The 23,521-nt window shown below is 30.9% G+C and overlaps 1 long non-coding RNA gene across 1 annotated transcript; it reads right to left on the reverse strand.

The window, feature by feature from the left end:
- Nucleotides 1–17,819: 17,819 nt before the first annotated feature.
- On the reverse strand, nt 17,820–18,266 carry LOC118487218. Its single transcript, XR_004880827.1, has 3 exons — nt 18,223–18,266; nt 18,000–18,127; nt 17,820–17,904 (listed from the first exon to the last, which is right to left on the reverse strand). It is a non-coding gene; the product is annotated as an uncharacterized LOC118487218 (long non-coding RNA).
- Between the last annotated feature and the right edge of the window lie 5,255 nt (nt 18,267–23,521).

A 23,521-nucleotide genomic window follows, 5' to 3' on the forward strand; every position in this document is an offset into this window, starting at 1 on the left:
TTAACGCCTCGAACGTCTCATCCTTCTTCTCCAAGCAAATTACCCATGAAAACCTTGTGTAATCATCCGTAACCACCAGACAGTAAGAATCTCCACTGATGCTTTTTACGTTGACCGGCCCAAAGAGATCCATATGCAATCTCTCGAGAGGTAACCGGATGGAGTTGAGCATCTTTATCGGATGAGATTTTCGTACCTGTTTTCCTTTCTTACAAGCAACACAATCATCAGGTAAATGAAAGTTTTTAACATTAACTCCTTCTACCAAATCGTTATGCACAAGAAAGTTCATTTTACGAATATGTATATGGCCCATCTTTCTGTGCCACATAACTGACTCTTTTTCTGTAGCTTTAGCTTTTGTCACAAAACACTGTTTTTGAGGAGTTGTTGGTGTTGCAGCGCTCATGTCTAAGATGTACAGATCATTAACCCTAGGGGCGCGCAACAGAACCAACTCGTCAGGGACTTTAAACCCCGGTTTTAAGACCAAACATTCTGTTTTCGTAAAGTGAACGCTAAAGTCTTTATCGCATATTTGCGAAATACTTAACAAGTTGTTTGTCAGTTCAACGATATAATTGACTTTGTCAAACGAAATGATGCCATTCGTGAGCATTCCCTGACCAACTATCCTTCCACCTTGATTGTCGGCAAAACCCACATAGCTTCCATTAATTGCTTTCACATCATATAATAAAGCTAAGGATCCTGTCATATGCCGCGAAGCACCACTATCCATTATCCATCTTGAGAGCACGGACTTGGGCAGCTCCTGCAATCAAACCACTAACACATCAGCTAAACAATGATGCCCACGTTTTTTTAATCACTGACACGGTACCAAAAACCACATCACACTTTTCAGTTGTCTTAGGAAAACTAAATGTAACATTTGACTCAACTTCTTTTTTATCTTGTTTTACTTTGTTATGAAGTTTTGGAAATTCCGACATGAACTTATCGAGTTCCAATTCACATTTACCCACATCAACTTTCACACATTGTGATTCATTTTTCAACTCAGTTTCCATCTTTTTAATCTCATTAGATGATTTAGGTTTTGCGACCCATGACTTAGGAGACTTAGAAGACTCGCCAATTTCGAAAGTCGATTTCGGCTTGTCCTCCGACTTCAACCTTTCACCCCGTTTGAGAATTCGGATCGCCGAAACCATCACTTGCTTATCTTTTGCAACGACCGATGTTTTTGGTCGAGGTTTTTGAATGTATTGTTTTGAAAATTTGTTGTTTTCAACCTTAGGTTTTTCAACCTTCGGTTTCTCCACAACCTTTTTAGCAACAGTTTTTACCACAACCGGTTTCTCAAACACCTTTTTACACTGCTTTGCCATGTGGCCGACTTCATTGCAGCGATAGCATACACGTTTGTCATATTCAACAAATGTGCTACTCACAGTTTCTGCTTTCAGCTTTTGCGCTGCATTGAAGTCTTCCACGGCCTTTTGACTAAAAATATAATCCTTTTCGATCTCAGTACTCGGACCACAAACAAAAACATCATCAATTCTCTCTTTCGGCTTTACCACCTGTTTAGCCATCCTTTTCTCGAATCCAATACCTTTGTTATTTAATTTGTTATTTCTGTTTTTGCCTTTACCCACCCCCTCTACTTTTTCTGGACTAGTAGAGCATGACGATCCAACTGACTTGTTCAGTTTTGCAAAGAAATTACTTTTCTTTAACTCATTTACGCTCAACTCGACCATCCTAAACACTTTCTGAACAGACTCAAACTTAACACTCTGAAGCGGAAACTCCGTGTTGGAATAAAGCTTGTCCGACCCAATCATAGTATAGGCTACCATAATCGAATCATCATCCGTACTTTTATCCTTCTTTGTCAAATAACGGTCTAAAAAATTTCCGTCTTCCTCAGACTCACTCCCGGACTCCACTGATTTTTCTTGTTCAGATTTTTCACTATCATCGTCCAACACCTGATCAATAACATTTTTGATAACCTGAGATGAGTTATCAATGTCAGACGCATTGAAAGTGATATCTATGTTATCAGGTAAATCATTCTCAAGTGTTTTCAGTTTTATATTTAATGCAGCTTCCACCCCATCTGGATATTTCTGTGTGTAATGATTCCACATTGGGGGTGGAACGCTGTTGAAGGCAGGTGTAGCATATGGCTGTTGTGGTACTATTTGCTCTAAAACATAAGATGATGCCACGTAACTCATCAGTTTCTGATCAATTCTATCATTTTCTATCTTAGTCAACTCAAGCTCTTTTCGCAAAGAAGCGATTGTGTCTAAATGAAAATTTACTTCTCTTTGTTTGTCAAATAAAGTTGATTGAGTTAACTTGGTTGCTTTGTCATTTTCAAGACTTTCTTTTTGTATCATTTTTATTGACCTAGACAATGTGTCATAAGCTTCTTTTAATTGTCCTAAGTCAAATTTCATCAGATCTGCATGTTGTTTCAATTCTTGATACATAGTGTCTTTTACAAAACACTCCTTGCATGGTTTTGAACAACTTTGACACGGTGTATCAGGAATTGAAACCTTTTCACTTAAGCTCTCATTCTCACAAACCATGCTACCAACAGGAGTTGACTCTGACTCAGACACCTTGACCTCGCTGACCTCTACGACTCCAGTTTCTCCTAGACCTGACATTTTGTCAACTGACTCCGGAATGTCTGAATCTACCTCTTTCAATTTGCTCATAAGTGCTTTATTTGCTATATCCTTCAGAGCTTCTTCCGTCATTTCTTTCGACACATCAATTATCTCCACTACTTCATCTTTCTTGGCTTCGAATCTCGGGCACGTACCGGTTCTTGGGTCTTCAAAAAAATCTGCATAAGAACCGAACAAATTAGGAGGTAAAACTGACTTCATAGTATAGATAAATTCCTCCCGTCGAGATTCAAAACGAAGATCATCAAATACAGATTCTTCAGCTTTAGCAGAATATTTCGCAGAAACATCCGTAACAACCTCCGGAATCTCTTGATCAACACCTTCAATAACTTCTTCAATCACGATCTCAGGAACAGATTCAACATTCTCAGTAACTGTTTCTTTAGCCACCTCAGAATCAGAATCAGCAACATCAGCAGCTTTTCCATCAACATCTTCAGAAACTACGACTTCCGGCTCAGCATCTGACTCGGTAATCACTGTCACTTCAGCCATCATTGCCTGATCGTCTTTTCCAGGAATGAACTTGTCCCAACTAAATCCAGATGCAACCTTTTCATCATCCTGATTTACGATCAACGCCTTCTCAGGTTTGTTTTCGATCTGAGGTCTTTGAACTGCAGGCTGTTGGTTTGGGCGATGATATATGGCTTGCTTGTAGTAATCGTTGGTGAACGGATTCTGATGGTTTTTAACTTCGCGATTTGGACACTCCCGCTTAAAATGACCTTTCTCTTTACATTTGAAGCAGGTGACTTTGGTCTTGTCAAACCCCAGTTTCTGATCCGGTCCCGACAAACTATTTCTACCCGTGATTTCCATAAACCGCTGAGCTCTCCGGACTAGACTTGCCATACACCACTTAATATCTATCAATTCCAGTTCTTCAGGATCGATTTGATCGTAATCCTCTTTGGTCATATCAGGATTCCCGATCCGACCAGCAACCAACCCTTCATACGCCTCCAGAACCGAACCCAATAACGCGATATGCTGCTTTGCTGCAGTTTCTGTGATCTCATTTCCATTTTTGATGTTAATTGCTATGTTGCAATGCACCCCAGACACTACTGTTTGTTGATTCGACCCAGTTGAACTTTGAGGAGAATTATCTGAAGCTTTGACGTTCGGCTCATAGTTAGCAAACGGAGTTGAATGACCTGACGAATATTCATTTGGAGTAACAGATGTAGTGTTTTCTGCACTAAAACCAGTATGAATTTTCGGACTCTGAACGTTCGAAACTACAGGACTACTCTTGTAATACAGCGATACATCTTGTGGCATATTTGCCGAATTTATCTTCTTAATTTTCACCAACTCTAGTTCATGAGCTTCAATCTTCTCTATGAAATCACTCAAGCTGTAATTCATGAAATCCGTACTATTCTTCAACATCATTAAGTATGTTCCCCATTCCTCATAGGGAAGTGCATCGCACAATTTATCTATCCATTCTTCATTCGACTTATCAACGTCCAACCTTCTCATCTCCAACACTAAATGACAATATCGCTCGATAAGCTGTTTAGTTGATTCACCCTTTATCCCTGTGAAGATGTCAAACTCTTTCTTCAACAAAGCCTTTTTGCTTTTTATCATTGATGCGCTGCCTTTGAACTTTTTCTCTAATGCATACCATATTGATGCTGAAGTATCCTTATGCTGTAGTAGCACTAAAATATCTTCTTTTATAGCTTGTTGCAGAATGCTGATCATCTTCTTCTCAGCTTTGAATTCTACCTGTTCTAAATCCGTCAGACTTGCAACTGCCTTTTTTGTTCTCACCGCATCTAATGGAGCCACATACTCTCTCTCGATCTTTATCCAACTCTCTAAGTGATTGGCTTGTACCCAGTTTTTAAACCTCACTGACCATCCTGAGTATTCGTCTAAACTCATTAATTTCGGAGGTTTCTGCATCGTGCCCAGCTCATTTTCTAGATTCACATTCTGCAAAATATTGGTTTGACCTTGAGTAGCACTCACACCCGAGAACATGTTGTAGAAGTCTTGACTATCCATTTTCAGACTTTACGGAAAAATTTTCAAACTGTTTCAATAAGCGATCCAGAAACTGTCAAGAAGAGCGATCCAGAAAAAAAAAACACTAAAAGCGATCCACAAGCTTTGCACTATGAGCGATTCACAGACTTGTACTAAGAACGATCCAGAACTTTGCACTAAGAGCGATCCAGACTTTGCACTAAGAGCGATCCAGACTTTGCACTAAGAGCGATCCAGACTTTGCACTAAGAGCGATCCAGACTTTGCACTAAGAGCGATTCAGACTTTGCACTAAGAGCGATCCAGACTTTGCACTAAGAGCGATTCAGACTTTGCACTAAGAGCGATTCACAGTTGACAGATAAGCGGTTCAGCCCTTTCAGACGGTTCAGAAAAGCGATCCAGCACCTAACACTACCATTTTGAGCGATCCAGAAAGAAAGTTTGGAGCGGTTCAGGAAACTTTGTATGTAAAAGCGGTTCAGAAGAGCGGTTCAAAGCTGACGTCAGAGCGGTCCATGTTTCTCGAGAGTTTTTAGTCCACTTTTAGTCCGAATCTAGGTCTGAAATTTACAAGGGTTTACCACTACAGTATTTTCTACCTACTGTCCAAAAATCAGGTCATTTTCACCGCTAAATCAGTCCAGATCTAAAACAGTCTCAGAAAACACTTCGTATCTAGCACATAGCTTACAACTGGCTCTGATACCAATTGTAGGATCGAGTATGATCTCACTGAGGAGTCAATATAAGCTAGAGCCTGCTAAAAATGTGGCGGAAACACATTTTAACATGATACGAAGATATACGGTACAAAAAAGAGTAGAAAACAGATATATCTTCACTTTTAATACTTTTACTTCATTCAGCAACGATTGACAGAAGGTCAGCAGTTCGACGTACAATCAAGGACAACCGTTACAAATGAACTAGAGATCAGGGTATTTATAGGAAACTGGAACCGCTCATGTGACATGTCCACATGAGCGATCCAGCCTGGGTCGCTTATGTGGACAAGTGTCACAAAAGCGGTCCAGACCTATATCTATCACATAATTACATAAACAACCCCTGATCTATTACAAACTAGCCTATCTAGACCATATATGTTAATCTATCTTCACAAAGACGCAGGCTTTAGACATTATGCACCAACAACAACACACCTTGCTTAGCAACATACGTTAAAAATAAACAATATTTAAAATTAATTAATAATTGCCAAAATGTATATCAAATTTTAATATACGAAAAATTATACCAGCCTATATTCTCCTTTCCGAGTAAAGTCGAAAAATTCCGAGTCTGTGTTAACATTCCCTGTTTGAACTTTCTTCGGCAGGCTATACTTCTTCACTTGTTTAATCTTTTTATCCTGATGGATGTTAAAAAAAATTATACTAACTACTTATAATCGTAAAAAAAATTAAAATAGTATCATACACAAAAATGAGCGTTTTCAAATACATGGTGATACTTAACACGGATACATACCTTTAAAGTGCAATGAACAACATCTCCTTTAGTTTTCATTGGTTTGAAAAGTTCTTTGTTAATCATGATACCTTTTCCTTTATGAATGTCAGGTAGCTTCGTCGATACACATATCAATCATCAAACAAATTATTATAAATAAATAACTTTATTATGTGACATCCTTAAATTCATTATGAAGTGTAACCATTATAAATACTAATATCAAATACAACATTACCTTGTTATCTGTTTTTTGTTCATGTCGGATGATGTGGCCAGAATGTATACCATATGCCTATCAAAAAAACATTGTAGTAAATTCTGGAATATTATTTAATAAAATCAGGTGTATATAACAAAAAAAAAAGATAAATACCTTGTCTAACTCATCCACAAATTGACCATGACTTATTTCAACAACCTCATCATCATCGACTGAATCAACTTTGTCAACCAAACCAACAGGAATACAATCACGATAAACTGATAATTGAAAGGAAACATTATCAATCTTATTAAAAATCAATAAATCTTCATCAACGATTTTAAGCCTTTCGCAAAGAGTAGGCCATCCGTCCGTGAATGCATAGCAGTTATGTATTTTAGCAGATTCCACAGTCCATCGATTACCAGCAGCTAGTATTTCATACGTGCCGTTTAGATTTTGTTTTTAAAAAAACTTTTTAATAAAAGCATCTGGAATTACATGTATTAAATGAAAATAAAATAAATAACTTCCTGCGAATGTTAATTCATTATAGTAAACATAACTAATACTATAATGTAACATAAATATATACTAAATAACATGTATACAGTTAGATTAATAATGTGCAAAAGGAAATAAAGATACATACAGTCAAGCCCAATTGTGTGTATCGCTGATATGTGAAATACGATTGACCGCATACACCGTCAATAAAAAACTTCAGTTCAAAAACATCATGTAGGATCGACTTGAAAACCAAGAGTGAATCCTTTGGCAATTGAAGGCCTTTAACAACTGTTGCCCAACCATCAGCCAAAGCCGGTCTAGACTCTAATGTTTTCATAGTTACGGTCCAAGACTTACCACATTCATGAAGTATCTTGAGATGAATACGTGGCCATGGACGACCCCAATGTTTATAAACATAACTGAGAGGTAACTCCTGAACACAAAGATATTACTATTAAGTATATATAATGAAGTTAAATAAATATTATATGAATTTGGGTACTAAACAACATATTATTCAGTAACATGTAAATAATCATACCAGCTTTAAAGAGTTTGGATCTTCTAGGATCTTCACAAACGAAACATTCATGAATTCACCTGAATTTTAAAGATATATATATTTTTTGTTACATCTTAACATATCAAATTGAATTCATGAAAAAACCAAATGTATAAGGTTAAGAAATATACACTATCTTTCTTATTACATTCAATCCGATAACTAATTTGTAAGAATCAGATATTTATTGTTCTTAATAAAGCTTCTATGAGATTCTAAGTGAATGACTAAAAATCGAATAATCAATGTCATTATGTCTAAACTACGGTTGGTATGTAATCAAAATTTGAACAAAACATAACAAAAGATAACTACAAACACTTAATTTCGGACAATTAAAGACTGAATCTTACAAAGACAAAACTATAAACGGTTTAGATTTTCGTTATAAACCATTATAATAACTAATAATATCCTTAAACAATTAATTATAAACCATTACAATCATTCTTATAAGTACCTATAATGATTTTGAAATCTAAAGTTCTAATAACAGTATCTATGAAATTATAAGTGAATGTATATAATGAAGAAATCATAACAAATCACAACTACGAACAATAAATTCCAAACAATTAAAGATTCAATCCTAAAAAAACAACACTAAAACCGGTTTAGATCTAAAATATCTCAAATTATATATCATCAATCAACGATTGAAACGATTAAGTAACAAAATAAAAGAAAAATCTCAATGAAGTGGAATGTTATTACCTTTAGATGAGGAATCCATCTAACAAACCTCCGACGGCAAGCTTAAGAACGATGAAAATGGATATTATCAGAGACCTAGTTTCCGTCGCCGATGAAGTGACTGGTCCTGAGAATTTGAGACATGCTATGATGGTATAGGTTGCTATGTAATGATGATGGACTATATTTCAAAGAACCGTCATTTAAAATATTACATAAACAACCCACAAACTTTAAAAAATGACGATAATATAATGGATTTCAATTTAACTTACAAAAACATCTTTATATCTTTTTATGTTATAATATATGTATATAAATATTAACGGTTTTATTGGTTAAAAATTCATTAAATAACAAATGAATTAGTAAAAATAAAATCTCATTTACATTCTAAAGTTAGATATTTAGGTTTACTTAAATAAATATGGTTGTTAATTACAAATAAAATTCCGCCAAAAATATGAACTTGACTTAGATAGATGTATAAATAAATTTGAATTATTCTTAAAAACATTAACATATTCAAATTTGTGATTCCAAAGATCGACTTTACTTTTTTAAATACAAATCGTATTTTTTTTTAATGCACAACCTAACGTATTATATAAAGGATATACTTTGCATATTCACTTATATGTATTGAAGTTTTTAAACAATGGTTTATATTCCTTTCGATATTATACTCTTTGAAATCTTGATTAGGCTCAACGTAAGATACATTTGTCAAAACAAATGTGTGTGCAAACAGTGGAATGAAGGGCTAACATCATGGCCGTTTGAATGGTTACACGTCAACTATGCTAACGAATGTCTGGTATTATATTATAGTTGTTTTTTTCTAATTTTCAAAATTTAAATTAAATTTATGAACATTGTTGGTTTTTTAATTGAAATTTATTTGCCAATTATGGACACAGGAAAGTTTTTGGGAGGATTGCCTATCGTTATATGGAGAACATTATAAAGATTTTTTTACTTCTGAATCGGAACGCAACAAAATAGAAGAATATGAGGCAATTGAAGAAGATAAAACGATTGGGGAAAAAAAGAATTAGTATTTTGGAACATTAGCGTTCTGGCTTGTTTGCCCGTTATAATAAGTGTTTCCTATGTTTGAATAATATTAACAGTTTTAATTTTTAATGGATTAAAAAGAAAATTGTGGTATGCAAGTCAATGGGTTTTGATTGATAATAATAAATACAAATAATAAAAAAATATATAATAAGAATAAATAAGATTGCAAAACAAAAAAAAAATAAACAGTGTGCTTGAATAAATGAAACAAATAATATGATTGATAAATTATTCATTAATCCTTAAAAATGGTCAATAATAGAAAAATTCAAAACATATAAAAACAGTGAACACCCATGCAGGTTCTCAAACGTCAAAAGGATCTGGAAACATGCCTTGTTCCAATAGTTCATCCAAAAACATATATGATAAAAAATTTAACAATAAATATGAACAATGTTAACGAAATATTAATATTGTAATCATTAAAATTATATAACAAATTTATTATCTTACCACTCTATTACTAACGCGATTGGTGTGTCTCTGTAAAAACTCAAAACTTGAAAGATCTTCATACCATTTTTTGCATACGCTTCTAAACCGACATATTGATTTCATAGGGAGCCTAACAAAAATTTCCATCATGACAACATCAAACGGAATTTGTTCCATTATATGGAATACCTAGAAAAATAAAAACGTATAATAAAACATATATTATATTAGTTTGTATCTTCCACATGAAAATATATTTTGTATTAATTAAAAATTCTGCATAATACCTGGTTGAAGAAACAAATGAATAGCTTAAAACTGCATATATAATACATATGTATGTTGTAATTTATATTCATATAGAATGATTTTATAAATAGAAAGTTATATTATTAAGGTAAATTTAAATCAATTTTAGTAAACCTGAATGGGTTTATAATATTGTAATCGAATACTTCTGTAAATGTAACCAATAATTAAAAATTAATACATATACTAATAATATCTCTAACTATACTTTCAGTGTATATTTAAATAATTAAAATGTCTTATCTTTAAAATGACTAATTGTAACTTTATATTACACAATCAGAAAAATAATTGTAACTAATACTATGTGTTTGTGCAATATCCATAGAAATTATATATTTTAATTTAAGAAACTTTTCATAAATTTAAAAATAATAATACATAGAATTGTATATCTCTTTATATTTAACAAAATATCGTAATTAGTAGTTACTATATTAAGATAGTGAATTCCTTGAAAAAAGAATTATAAATGGAATGATATATAACATTATTTTTTATCAACATATTTTAAGTAATATGAAAATGTAACAATTATAATAAAACAAAAGAATATTCGAAAGGTAAGTTGTGCTAATTAATGCTTTACGACAATTAATTTAAAAAACAATTCAATTAACAATTTTATTTTATAAACTATATATAATAAAAGTTTATTAGTTATTAACTACTATAAATAACAATTATTATAATTAAACACTTTTTTTTAAATCATGTTAAAAGTTTAAATGATTAAAATAAAATTGTGTTTACAATGCTTTTTGATGAAATTAATAACGTAAATAAACAGCAAACAAATGTCAAAACCATACCGGATGTAAAATATATATATATATATATATATATATATATATATAAATTTAATATCTAACATATGAAAGGGAGATAACTTGAAGTATATGTCATAAACTGTAACAGCTTTCATATCTAGTGACTACGCCTAACGAAGGGTACAACCAGATCAACACTCAACACCTGCTCGTTTTCATCAAAAGAATAGTGAACCCTGTCACGGACATTAATTCTAGCAGCTTTCATAAACTTCTTCCAACTGGTAAATGCGTATCGCCAACCTCCGTCGGATTTTCTTTCACGTCTGGTACCGTTGGTAATTTCCTGTGGCGGATCCAAATGCATAAGCCTAACGGTGATATCTTTTAAACCTTCATCAAGTCTAGCCATCCGTGAAATAGGATCAGGAATCCTCTGTATTGTCGTAAAAATAAAATTATTAATACATATGAACCTAAACCAACAATGTTTATTAAGTAACAACAAACAGTAAGACCTGTATTTTAGCAGTTTAACAAAATAATATTAGAACTTACAAAATAACGATCACCAGCCATACGAATAAAACGACGAATACCCCCATGTATTTGTTCATCGACTTCATTTTCAGCATCGATAGGTACAACATCAGCCTTAAAATTAAATATATAAAATGTATTACATTAACATATATAAAACATGCAATTAAGTAATAAAATGTAACTTACTTCGTCGACATCCACATCAGGAAACTTCATTTCAACACAGTTTTTTCCAAATATTTTTAAATAGAATAAATTACCAAACCCTTTCGTAAATAACAAAAGACAGTCATCCTTCAACTGTAACTGACTAACAATTACATCAAAACCAACTGTAAACCCGACTTTACTGTCAGACGTTTCAATGGCAACGTCATAAGTTTTGTTGTCTACTATTACCGTAGATATTACATCATTTGAAGAATAATCATAAACTTTTGGCAAGATACATTCAGGAATAACCTGTGGTAATGATAAAAAAAAGGAAAATTGTATTTAATAATAGTGACGTAATAGATCAATATATATCAAAAAATAAAGAAATACTTTATCTTACGTAAAAATGAGATGATGGAGGGAGCATATACGTCCAGAAAGAGCCACGACTAACCCCATCAACAAAATATGTTAATTTAAAGGTAGTAGATTCTAAAGGGTTAAATACTACCAAACAGCCTCTGGTTAGTCGTAGATGTTCTACAACTTTAGACCAACCGTGAAAAAAGAATAACTTTCATTTAGCAGCGCTTAAAGAAACATTAAATAATCGGCCATCTTCAGTGTGTATCATGACATTTGTAGGGCCTTGGTCTACACCCCATAGTTTGCACGCAGCGTCGTCCGGAATAGACTAAAAAAACAAACAGATACAAAATTAATTATTAGTATAATAAGAATATATAAACAGTACAATAATATTAAAGTGTATTTAATAATGATAAAAACAAAATAATAAATATAAATTATAAAGTAAGTTATCAAAATACCAAAATAACTTCGTCAGCTACATTCATTAGCCTACAGAACCAGTATCCTCTGAAACTGATTTTAAAATTACAAAATTAATAAAGAGTAATAAGTAAAGGTTAGTGTGAGAAGAATAAAAAAATTTGAAAAAATAAACAAAGATACTACAAATTAGATGTTACATAAAGTAACAAAATTAAAAATAAATACCTTGATGACCCTTCAGCCATAAGAAATACCTACAAAAGGACGTTACATAAACAAACCGCAACTAATGAGTCATTAAAAAAGATATTACTAACAACATAAATAATATGTGAACAACATCTTATAATATAAAATAGATATGTAATAGTTTCTTCATGATACGTCATGTTTATAACATAATTCATAAAAAAAAGGAAACATATGATATAACATTATAATACATCGAAAAAAAATCAACAAACAAATTTATTTACACTAACAGTTAACAAATTTTAACACTCTTTAAAATATACAATAATATTCTACGGTTATGAAATACAGATACAATTTGATAAAAATTTAATAACAATACGAATGAATTAAAAATTATATAACATCAACTGTAAAAAAACTTAATAAATATATTTATACCAAACGGATTAAGATTTTCATAAAAACTACAGTCAATAAATAAACATTACAACAAACATAAAAATTAAAAAATAATATCTGAATGGTTATCGGATTTAGGGATTTGCATAAACAACATATAGTTTAACAACAACATATTATTAAAACAAAAAAATTAAGAACTCTTAGAAAAACTAACAGATTTAGGATTAAGTAAACATAAAGATAGTTTAAAGAATTTCAATAAAATAAAAAACACATGAATACAGATGGAATTTAACAAAAAACAACTTACAGATTTGTAGAGCGATATAGTAAGTAAATAATTTTTCGAATATAACATCAACATAATCGTAGAAACAGTGACTAAATAAAGAAACGGACTTATAATTATAATTTCGTAAATTAAATAAAAATTCGTTAGTCTGTTTATATACAAAAAATACATTTCTCTATAATTAGATTCAAAACATTAATCTGATAACTTAAAAATCAAATTATAATATTAAATGTAAAAAGAATAAAAATTGAATATTTGGTAAATGGTTAGTTCGAATTAAAAAAATAATAATGTATAGATAATTTACTGAGAATTTAAATGACATTAAAAAATTAAAATAAAAAATAAATTGTGTATGTTTTTAATTATTTATTTATATGAAAACATAAAATAATTCAGTAAACAACAATATGTAATAGTTCCTATAATTGATTACTATATATGTTTAGAAACACCTTTAGAAACTGTATATAATAGAAGTTGATTATGGAAATTATGATCAGCATATTTTGTATTGAAATATATATATAATTTCTAAACTATTGAACTACATATCTTATTGTGTATAATCAAAATATACAAATTTTTTTAAAAAGTTTTCCATATTTATTGTTAATGCTTATGGTGGTGTTACAATCTATTATCTATATTAATAAACATCAAAGATATTATTTTTTTAATTATAAGATTTGTAATTTTTTTAGGATGGATCTTAATCAATGATGGTATTTGGTAATAAAGAATGCCATCACGACAATGAATGTTAAAATACGTAATTTACTGTACACATTAATTGGATATAAGAAAAGATGAAACATAATACAAAATTCTTTTATTATTAAAGTAACGAAAGGATAAAATTTTAGATACTTGAAACAAATTAGATAGTTCGAGAAACAAAAGATGAAATAGTATCAAATTAATTCCTAATTTTTAATCGAAAGGCGAAACAATTGTCTCCAAAAATAATACGCCTTTCGGTCCGTTGTAGCTGTCAACATGTTGGATGTAGTTAAAAGAATCATTGCAAAGTAGAACTTCAACAGTATCTCCACAAATACTGGTTATCAACCACTTGTTGTCTTGAATTACATTTGTCCTTTGCTGAGGGTCCAAATGTTGAACTATACGAGCCTTATTGAAAGAAAAGACCTTGATCCAGTTATCATGTTCATATTGACCAAATCTGCAATTAGTTCACCAGCATATTGAACGACAATGACATGGAGCTTGTTCGAAATTGTTAGAAAATGTACTTGGCAAGGATTAACCTTAATACGCTCCGGAAAACGAAGTAAACTGAAAGATTCAGAGATAACATCGTAAGCAACTATGTTCCTTTCACCAGGTGGAATCCAGTAATTGGAAACAATGAAATATATTGTTTTGCCGGAATAAATTCCAGAAGACCATGAATAAAAGTTTGAAGCTAATTGAGTTCCGTTCAAGAAGTTTAATTTCCTCCATGAGTCATGACGTCGTGAATATACACGAGCAGTAACTACGTCCCAGTAACAATTAATATGAAGCACTTTTAGATCGTTGTCCTCGTCTAAGTACATTCCACCCGTATCGTTGTGTCGACCAAAATAACGAATAAAGTAGTCGTCCGATATCAACTTAAAACGTCTCGTCGTTGGATTCCAAAGGACCAGCTCATTGTGCTCATTGTGATTCCTTTTAATGCAAACAAAAATCAGACCATTAAACTAACATATAATGCTTAAAAAGGATGGATGGACATCATATGGAAAATTTACGGTTTTGCTAGTATCGACTTCTAAGTTCCCAGATACTATGTCGTCAACGACTATGGAATTTTCTTTCAAGGAGAGCAGCTTCTTTTGTATTGAATTTCCAACTCGCCGAGTATGGATGAAAACAAACTTTGGTGTGGATAATTCATAACACCATTGTTTAGAAACACATTTGAAACGACAAACTACCTTTGCAGGTAGTCTCGATAAGATCTCTTCAAATATCATGTCATCCCCAATAAGTTCCATGATTAATAATAATCTGAAAAAATAAATAAAAAAACGATTGTATACAAATTTATTGTATAAAAAATTGATAATTATCAATGGAAGATTAAACATTTATAATACAGTACAAAGTAACTAACTGTGTAAGTGGAGGTGTTATGTATACGAATTTTTGAATGAGCAAGAATTACACGAAATATGGGTATTTATAGGACTTTCATCATATAGTGGAAATCTATTTTGGAAACCTTAATTTTTTAATATACGATTTTATCAAATAATGCAAAACTTATGAAAGATTTATGTAGATCATCTTGATTTATGGTTAATAAGTGTTTCGAAATTTAAATCTACATATATTTTAAACTATTTTTTGTTTTTTTGTTATTTAATCAATTACATTAATCAAATAACGGATAAATATTATATCATCAATATTACATTTCGATTAACATGTTTTTTTACAAACAAATGTTAATATGTTATAATACGTGTATTATAAATTGTAAAAAATTATTCTTTTAAAAAAAAAGGAGGGAAGGAAATAATCTTTCTTAATTTTGTAAAAGTCTATTACAGTTCAAATATATCGAACAATTAATATCATATATATCCAATGTAGATGTAGGTAAAAAATATGTAAATAATAACATCAAATAACATTGCAGTTTAAGATTTCATTGAAAGCTTTAAAAAGTATATAAAAATAAGTAAAAGAATGCCATGTAACATAAAACAATGAACGGGTCATTTTGTAATACAATCGCATGGAATAGATGATCGAATATTAAAACCAATAAGATGTGATTTCGGAATTTTAGGCGAAAAAATGATGTTAGTCAAATCCGTTGATCTCAAAATGTTTCCCGTAAATTATATTAAAGAGTTTTAAACAAATAATTGTGTAAACTTAAATGTTATGTAACAAAATAAATTAACTATTCAATTTATGTAAAATAATTTAATCCATAAAACTATTCAATATACATGTAACAAAATAAAAAGGTTTGAATTGATGCAATAAAGAAGAGGAAATTTAATATAAATTAAAGCAATCAAATCATCTTTTAATACCATGATAATAAACGAAATATCCATATGAAACCAAACATCAAGTACTGAAATAAATGTTACGAAAAAGATTAACCAAAATAAAACATCTCAAATTGTTCGAAAAAACTGAAATGACTATTAAATGTTAATACTAATTTTCCAGCTTTGCTTTCATCTTCAAACCTTCATTGTTCTCACAATCACCCTGACGCGGTTTAGTTGAAGACTGAGAAGAACAAAGATCCACATCATAAACCGCCTCCAAATTACGCTTCAGCTCATTGTCCAGCATCTTTGAAGAACAACTATTATGAGCTCCAGAGGGTGTAGTAAACATGCTGTTGTTCAAATTGGACATGGGAGTGTCTTCGTCAGCGACACGGGAAACAGAATCCTGTACAACAAAATTAAAAAAGTAAAAAATATAAATGGACATAAAAGTTGAATACAAAACAATAATAAAGGTTTAATGAAATGTCGAAGTTGCTTAACAAAACCGGATGTTAACGTTAACAATTGGATTTGGATCAGAAGCAACAGGATCTAAAGGTTCTTCATCAGCAGCCTGTATGTATTTCATAAACTACAATAAGTATTCATAAGTGGTATATAAGATTTCTATAACAAAAAATTTAAGTTAACGTGTAGGGTACATATAGAACCTGGTAAACATCAAAATGAGTATCAAGATCTTTGATGATAGAAGGATTTTCAGTCAACTTGGAAACAGAGTAGCCATCTGATTTCTTTTTTATATTAAACGAACCTATGGCTATCTTAAACGCAAACCTCTTGTTTATCAATGCCTTCAGCTCACTCGGAAAGTTGCCTTCACTTGCTAACTGTTACAAATGAGTTCATATATAAGTTAGATACATAATGGAAAATAACAAAATATATACGTATAAAGCAATTAAGAAAACTTATATTTGGATACTATAAGTTACCTCCATGTTATTATCCAAAAGTTGGTTTGCGTTAACATTTAGGAGTTTAACAACTTCACGTTCAAACAACGTCAAAGTAACAATCCCGGTACAATCCTGAACACGAATAAGAAGTTTTATCCTAAAAAATTAACAAAAAAAGATGGTGTTAATAATCAGTATGTTTTATAATATAGAAACAATTGAATCAAGTAATTTCACCTGGGAACAGAGACAACAGTCCTTTTATTGCAACGATCAGTTTGGCACTCCAAGACAGTTACTTCATCATATCCTTCGCTACCATCTTCCTTGGCCTTGGAAATAGTGTTGGTGAAAACCTTTTTGTTGCAAGTTTTACATGCATTGTAAAACCATGAGTCTTCTGAAGCAAAGCTTTTAATTGTTCCCAGTATAATAACAAACTTTTCCTGTATACATAGATGTATTTAATTGCATTATAGTAATTTAAAAAAAGAAAGGGTATAATAATAAAATACTATTAATCGTAATATTACTTCTGATATTCCGCTTAATGCTCCAATTGTACTGAAGGAAATATCAGAAAGATACTCCTCAGCCATTGACTTCATAACAGGGGAACTCAAACCAGAGTAACCGGAAGACGTTGACTTATTAAGCTGAGCAAGGAAACTGTACAGAAATAATGGCACTTTTGAGACTAATATGTATAAAAAGTAGACTATAAAACAAAAACTTAATAAGATTACGTACCTTCTCTTAAATTCCAAAATCTCGGGAATTTCAGTGTTTATGAACACTCGAGTTACAGTATACAAATTGGATACAAACAAATTTCCTGTTTAGTTATAGGAAAATATAAAAAAAATATATATAGTTCAAACATTTAATATGAAGTTGTTTTTAAATTGACAATCACTATAAAAAATATACCTCCCCAAAAACGGTACTTGCCAAACTGAACAACCACAACAACATTTTTTTCATCCTTATGTTTTCTTTGAAATTCAATAATCTGATCAGCATAAACCCCCCATAGAGTAACGTAAATCTGCTGGTGTCTACAACAAACGGTTTATAAAGTTTGGTTAGAAGGTGTAAACAAAAAATAAAATGTAATAAACCGAATTAAATTTATGTATGTAGTAGACGGTACTGCAAATCCTCCAGAATAAAGGTAGCCTTCTTCTCATCTTTCCCATTATTATTTTCAGTCTTCTCCTCTGACGGAAGACACTTAACCACAAAACCGATAACGTCTACATAATGTATAAACAGAACTATAATTAAAAAAACATCAAAATTAAAAAATTTTTAATATTAATTATGCATAACACATTTTGTTAAAACATACCAATAGGGCTTTTGAATGACTTGCCGTCATCATCAGGGTCTTCAACAACAGACTCAAATGGAGAAAAATCAAATCCCCATTCAGCACCAACAGGTTCGGCAGATTCCTCGACAATGGTGGTCTCATTTAGATTTATCTTGAACGAACTATGAACGTATTTCACTTTCTGACGGTTTTCTCCAAGAGAAGGATTACAAATAGTTAAACACTGATTTTCTTTCAGTAAATGCTCGTAAGCAGTAGTGTTTTTTTTGTAAAACGAAAGCCTGCATTTTGGTGCCCTACACCAAGGCATTGTATAAAGAAAAAATCATAAAACATAATAACACATTAGAATCATAATAAAATATGATATGAATTGACACTAAGAAAACCTCCTGGTCCATGAATATCATGTCGTAGCAATAAACCTTCCTAGGATTGTTAAAAGAAGGTCTTGTCCATAGCCGAACAATACGGATTCCGATAGTGTAATCATCAACATTAAGATCAACATTATTTAGAAGCGTGATAGCAGCCTGTTCCATCTCTGAAATAAAAAAAAAATAACATCACATTAGAAAATTTTAATATTATAATGTATAAATCAATTAAGACAGGTCTGTAAAGAACATAATGTGTTAAATAAAAAAAACAATAACCATGTGAAATGTATTGAAACTCTGAACACTCTTACCAGAAGTAATGCACTCGAATTATACCAAGTCCGTAGCTAGGTTGTGTATGAAACATAAGTAATTAGACTTATTTATAACCAAAGATACAAAATACTTTTGGAAACGAATTTTTGAATTTTAATTATAAATAGTCAACCTTTACTAAACTAAAAAAATACGCGTAAAATAAAGAATTATGGTTAACCAGTTTCCTTAATTCTGAAAATCATTAAAAGGAAGGACATATTTTATTTTTAAAATAAAAATATATGATTGAACAGTTTCCAAAATTATATAAAATAGTGTGTGCGACCAAAAAAACAAATGATGACATCCATAATTCATACATACGAATTAACAGCTGGAAATACAAACTATAGTACCTAAACTACCTATACTACCAATAATAATTATAATAATTATACTACATATACTACCTATAATAAGCAATAAAAATAAAGATCGATTACAACCAACACTATGTATAACAGCGGATAACACATTTAGTAGCTAATAACGTAAATATCAAAGGTAAAAAAGCATTTACCGTTAGCCGTTTCAATCATAACGTCAGACGTTTTGTTGGATATCGTTATCGTGTATATTAGATCAATGATTGTAACGTCAATATCAAAGGTTTCCGGCGTTGATAAAATAACGAATGACCTATAAAATAAATAACAAAACAAATTATAACTTTAGTTTTAATATAAATAAAGAGCTACAGAAAGACTTTAAGATAGATAAATTAAATAAATGACTTACATAAAAATGAGATGATATGTGGTGATGATAGTTGATTCCGATCAACTTTAATTAAGAAATTAATCTTAATTGAATCTTGATGTAATAACAATACACGGTCAGTCAAAAAAGTTGAGATGATACAGGTTAAGGTAACAAAAAAAACCCTCTGTTGAAGAAGCAACCGGTGTGAGAGTTTTGATGGAATTTTTAAGAGGGGTCGGTGACATTGTCGAGGAGTATAACAAAATGCTATCACTAAGCATTTCCTGACACTCCTCGACAACATCACCGACACATCCATCTTTTAAGCAAAACTCTAAAAATGGTTGCTAATTCGACAGAGGGTTTCTTCTTATTACCTTGAACATGTATCATCTAAACCGTATTTGACACATCCTTTGTGTCTAGCTCTCTTCCTTAATAGCTAAAAGCATGTCACTTACATCATCGACAACATCCTATAACCTCCATTAATAGATGTGTAGAAAAGGTAATAAAATTAGAAATGTATTTTGTAAAATTAAGCATCTTACTACAAAAACGTGAAAAAATTATATAAAATTTAATACTTCAAATGATATAAAACAATAAATTTAGTGAAATTGTAACAGAAATAGCAATCGAGTTATTTGTTCACTTATAAATCATACGAAAACAACCCAGGAATACAAATTTCGTTTAATTATTTGTTTGAAGTTCAATAATACCTATAAGCAATAAGCAGTTGTAACTTATCGTAAAGGTGTAAGTTATACATACTACATAATGTAACACATATTCAAGAAATTTAAATGAAAAGTATTGAATAGTTATTAAAATTAGAAATAGGTATTTTATCAGAAATTTGATGATAACATTGTACACATTGGGTTTTTAATAATTTAATATTACCATATACATTGCATTTTTAATTGGTTAAAATAAAACTTAACATAAACCAACATGTACTATCTTGATATTGAAAATCAAAACAATGTTAAAAACCAAAAAACCATAAAAAGTCGATATATAAACTGATGATAAAGGAAAAAACAACAGCGAAAATGTCAAATAACTAATTACGACCACTAACGTAAGGTACAACCTTTTCAACACTTAGCACTTGATCATTTTCGTCAAAACAATAGTCAACGGTGTCACGGACCTTAATTCCAGCAGTTTTCATGAACTTAGACCATCGTCTTAACGCATATCGAAAACCATTATGTGTCCTTTCACGTCTTGTACCAGTGGTAAACTGAACTGGAGGTTCCAGATTCAAAAGTCTGACGGTTATATCTTTCAAACAAATATTAAGTTTGGCCATTTCAGAAACACGATCGGGAAGCATCTGTATTGTTAACAAAACATAATTAATAAAAATAAATACAGATTATAAATAATGAAATTATTGATAGATTATATAAAATATTATTAGAGCTTACAAAATCGGTACCAACGATACGGGAAAACCGATACACACGACTATGTGGTTCTTCATAAATTTCATTCACAGCATCAATAGGAGGAACTAAAGGCTGCAAATTAAATAACACATTTAATACAATTTATTACATTATTAAATTAACAAATGTATAAATAACATATAAGTAACAAAATGTAACCTTACCACATCAACGTCTACATCAAGAAAGTTCTTTTCAACACAATTTTTTCCAAATACTTTTAAGTTAAAATCATTACCAAAATATTTTGTAAATATCAAAAAACAACCAGGCTCTAAATGTAACAAACTAACAATAACGTCAATACCAACGGTAAATCCGAATTTACCGCCATCCGTTTCAATCCTAACATGAAACGGATTGTTGTTTATCATTATAGTGGATATTAAATCAATGGATGTAGAAAAGGTTTCCGGCAGGATAACTTCAGGTATTACCTATACAAACGATAATTAAAACAAATAAGAAAACTATTTTTAATATCAATAAAGATAAACCACTACGTCAAAAGTGGGCTACGGCCACACTTTTTGCAAAACAGTCCTACCACACATTTGAAAAAAATGTGTGACTAAAAGCCATTTATGACATTTTAATACACCTTTAGCCACACATTTTATTATTAATGTGACCATTATATACTAGTTCAAAACCTTTAGCCACACTTACTAGCCACAACTCGAGAAGTGTAGCCAAATGTAATCTATGGCCACTTATTTTTGTTTCATGTGACCAAAAACACATGTATTTAAAACCTTTTGCCACGCTTTAATAAAAAAGCATGTGACATTTATTAGCCACATTAGCAAAGTATGGCCAAATGTAACCTATAACCACAATATTTGTTTTTATGTGACAAATAACACATGTATTCAAAACTTTTAGCCACAGTTTAAGAAAAAAAAGTATGACATTTATTAGTCACACTAGAAAAGTGTGGCCAAATGTGATCTACGGCCATAGTATTTGATTCATGTGACTAAAAATACATGCATTCGAAACCTTTAACCACACCTTAAGAAAAAACAGTCACACTTAAAATGAGTGGCTAAATGTGATCTACGACTACAATATATATTTGATAATGTGGCTAAAGCTAATACATATGGTCACATATATTATTTTGTATGACCAAAGGCTAGACAATAGCCACACTTAAAATTTCAAATTTTCATGTTACTGTACATATAAACATTCATCAAACTATCGTTCCTTTGTTTATTTTGTGTGACGAAATAATACGAAATATCATGAAAAAAATGTGTGACCAAATGTTAAATTTACAACATCTTAAAAAATTCCCCCCAAAATATTTCATCCTAAAATTTCAACTTCCCCTCCAAATATTTCATCTTAAAACTCCCCCAAAATATTTCATCTAAAAACTCCCCCAAATTATTTCATCCTAAAATTAAACTTTCCCTCTAAAAGTTTATCCTAAAACTCCCCCCAAAATATTTAATAATAATTTAAAATTTCCCCCTCAAATAATATTCTAATTTAGAAAAATTACTTAATTCAATATTAAAAAAAAACAAAAAATCTTAGTACATACTTAAAAATTCAAACTTTTATTATTTATATTATATATTTTTAAACCATATTCATTATTATTCGTTTTTCTTGTAAATAATATGCTAATGTATACATATTAGTTATGGTTATATACGTTTTTAATGTATGCATATTAGTACCATTATCGAATTGTTTTCGGTACCGAATCAGTACCAACTTTTCGACGTTTTCGGTGCCCATATTTTCCGTTCGCAACAGTTTCGACACTTCACTGAATTTTACTTTAAAAAAATCGGTAACAGGAATCGTACAGTACTATACCAAACATTTTCGATATCGGTACCCATATGATTTTCAATACTGGTAACGATCCTATCCCTAATCATATACGTGTTAATGGACCATATTGGTCCTTAATGGACCACAATGGGCAATATTGGATCATATATGTGTTTATGAACCATATTGCGCCTTAATGGATCACTATGGACAACAATAGATCATACACGTTTTAATGGACTATATTGGGCTTTAATGGATCACAATGGACAATAGTATTTCTGTTAACAGAAATACTTTAAGATGCATAAAAGTAAATAATAACTTACATAAAAATGCGATGATGTACCTAGCAGATATGTCTAAAAAGAGCTACCGCTAACACCATCAATGAAATGCGTTAATTTAAACGTAGTACAATCGAGGGGATTGAATACTATAAAACATCCTTCTGATAGT

The sequence above is a fragment of the Helianthus annuus genome, chromosome 15 (genome assembly GCF_002127325.2).
Source record: "Helianthus annuus cultivar XRQ/B chromosome 15, HanXRQr2.0-SUNRISE, whole genome shotgun sequence".
Taxonomy (NCBI): Eukaryota; Viridiplantae; Streptophyta; class Magnoliopsida; order Asterales; family Asteraceae; genus Helianthus; species Helianthus annuus.